Here is a 3,477-nt window from a genome sequence, read left to right on the forward strand (position 1 = left end):
ATGGGTACTGAGTAGTAACTGATGAAATTGTCTGAGTAGTGACTGATGAAATTATTATTTACTTGTGACCAAGGGGTGGATGGCTTTTGTACTTTCCACTCCCCCTTAAGAAAGTACTGAGTAGTGACTGTTGAAGTTGTAACTTAATTTCACCCCATCGGTGGAAAACTTTGACTTTTGTACTTTGTGACCCTTCCTTCTTAAGGATGATTGAATGATTGAGTTACTAAATGATTGTACTTTGTTGAAAACTATGTAACCACTTTGGCAAAAACTATATGGCCATTTTAGTGATAAGTTGTTGAGTTGTGTTATGGTGAATGCTGTATTTTGATTTTCTGTGATAAGTTGTAACATTGTGAATGCTGTACCTTGATTTTCTGTAAATGTTTTGCTCTGATTTGTTATTGAATAAATAGAGTTCACTATATTATGTAATCAGAACCTTGAAAGCTGTTCATAGCAGCAGTCCTCTGGAAAGTTGCTGGTGCATGGCTTTATACCTACCTTCTAGGATTACTGTCCTAGATAAAATGATACAATATTTGTAAAGCATTTAGCATAATGCCTGGCACATAGAACGTATTTTGAAAATGTTTATTTAATCTAAAAAAAAAGTCAAATGATTGTCTAACATCTATACATAATAATCTCTAAATCTGATTTTGGTTCAGTCCAACTCCTCATTAAGTATATGTTAATTCTACTTTAGGAACTATGAGCAAATATTTATTCTATAGCCTACAATGGTGAAATCCTTATTTTATAACAATATGCATACAATAAGATGGCAGAATGGTGACAGAATCTCTCATGAAAAGACTTTACAAAGAGAAGATTTAACTTAGAATTTAGTTGTCTGTTTATAATCAAAGTCCATTATCCTTTCCATTCTTACACACTACTTCTCTTTGTGACAGATCTAAAAATTAGAAATCCCAGGTTATAGCAACTTTGCCATTAACTTTCTGGGTAATCTTGAACAAGGTTGCATCTCTATACCTCCCTTGTTTCATCTTTTAAATGAGGAGTTGGACAAGATCAGGAATAATTAATCTATATTTCTGCCATAAACCCCTTTGGCAGTCTAGCAAAATTTATAGATCTCCTCAGGAAAAAAAATGCTTTTAAGTAACTGAAGAAATGCTAAATTTCAATTAGAGGTTATGAAAATTAAGATGTTTTACTTTCCCCTTCCTAGTTTATTGACCCTTTGAAGTCTATCTACCATCCCCTCAGTTGGATTATGGTCCCCATATTAGAAGCTATTAAATGAGATGAGGCTCTTTCAAGCTTTAAAATTCTCTGACTTACATAACCCATTTCCAAGGAATTTAAAATATTTTTTGTAAGAATAGGGTTATAGAAATAGAGACTAGACATATCTGTGATTTCATTGGTATATGGAATCCCCAGTTAAGGCACCTCTAGCTACTATTATAGGTTGGTACATTCTCTATAATTTGACTTCTTAGAGGATTACTTAGACCAGAGTTGTTAAATGAGACACTGGTGGGGCCATATCCAAGGACTCGCTGAACCAGATTAAAATATAATTTGTAAATATCTTAACAATAAGTAAAACACAATAAAACATTGATAATATTCACATATGGTTTTCTAAGTCAATATATGGCATTCCATGATCTATGTATAGTTTATTAACACTCTTTCCATTCAATTTTGATACCACTGGTCAATGTGGGTACTGAAAGGGATTTACTCTGGGTCATACAGACACTATTTGGCAAAGGAAATTCTTGAGCCCATGCTGTGGTTTCAAGGCCAACTCTCTATCTATTATGATGCATTTTTTAGAGTAACAATAATGAAGTAAGGAAAAAAATCTAATTTTATATAATTGGGTGCTAAAATGGAAAACCAGACCATTAAACAATGAACAGAATAAATGTGTATGAACAGCTGTCATACGGAAGAAGGATTTGATTTAATCTGCATGGCTCTAGAAGGCTTAATCAGAAGCAATGGATGGAAGTTGAAAAGGTTTTGTTTAGGCCTAATGTCAGGAAAATATTCCTTTCAATGAGAACTGTCCTAAGGTTGAAAGGGTTACCACAGGATGCAGTCCTCCCCCGCTCCTCACAGAGACCTTCAAACATTTAATGGACCAGTACTTGTTGGGAAAGTTATAATAAAGATTCCTTTAGTGTGGGGGTTGGACTCAATAGCACTTTCCAAATCTCAAATTCTGTTATTCTAATGTAAATAAAGTACTGAAAAGAAAGCAATGAAACAAATTAAAGGGAGCCTTTAAAAGATAAATGCTGACCATCTTTACAAATGTTTTTGCTAAAGAATTTAAAGGATATTCTTTCAAACAAAAATTAAGGACTCGTATTATTCTTAATATTTTAAAAATGGCTTTCCCTCTATTTGGAATGCTTTAAAAATGATAATAATGAAACAATTGTTACATGTGGAATGGTCCTTAGAGATCTAGTCAAATTATACATAACAGTTGGTGGGGGCGGTTGGGGCGGCAGCAGTGGGGTGTGTATGTGTGCACACAGCCATGCATGTGTGTGTGATTTAAGTGTAAGGGGTAGGCTAGAGTCATCTTATTTCAATCTAAGAATCAATTAGTCAATAAACATTTATTAAATACTATGTGCCAGGCACCAGGTTAAGCAATGGGAGCACTGTTCTTTTTTTTTTTTTTTTAAGCAATTGGGGTTAAGTAACTTGCTCAAGGTTACACAGCCAGTTATTTCTGGGTGTGGTGCTAAGTATCTGAGCCCAGATTCGATCCCAGGTAATTCCGACACTGGGGCCGGTGCTCTTACTCACTGAGCCACCTGGCTGTGGGTGCACCATCCTAAGCACTGGGAAACTATTTGAGGCAGACTTACTCTCCTGGCTCACTTTCCATTCATCCAAAATCTCTTCTTAAATTCAGCTATTGAAAATAATTTATAATAATAGAATGATAAAATGTAGTATTATATTGCTATACATAGTATATAGTGATATATGATATAAATGTATACATTTATATCTCTTTTAGCCACAGTTTCGTAGATTAACAGCTTGAAGTCACTTTAGAGGTCCTCTAGTTCACCACTATATTTTACAGATGAAGAGACAATTATTAAAGGATGAAGCCATGACTTTATCAATCAAACAGCATGACCTTTTCTTTCAATTTAACCTACAGTTTTATTTGTTCCCAAGCTGGTGTCCCATCTTTCCCCATGCCTAGGCCCTTTATTCTGTATTGATTACTTTGTTTCATCTGTATGAATGAAACTTGACTTCCCCGCTAGCTTCCAGATAGGGAAGATTTTATTACCTACCGCAGCCCAGACCCAAAGATGGAAGCATAGCTCCCATATACAGCATTGCAGCCATACTAGTATCCTTTCTTTTTTCTTCCATTGCTTCCTCTGTGTCTGTCACTGCTTCATTTTTCTCTCAGTCCAAGTAAACAATTTGATCCATGTTCCCTTTGGGAGCCAA

This window comes from Petaurus breviceps, unplaced genomic scaffold (assembly GCF_028583685.1).
Source record: "Petaurus breviceps papuanus isolate PSGF00001 unplaced genomic scaffold, PetGlider_PUasm1.0 140, whole genome shotgun sequence".
Lineage (NCBI taxonomy): Eukaryota > Metazoa > Chordata > Mammalia > Diprotodontia > Petauridae > Petaurus > Petaurus breviceps.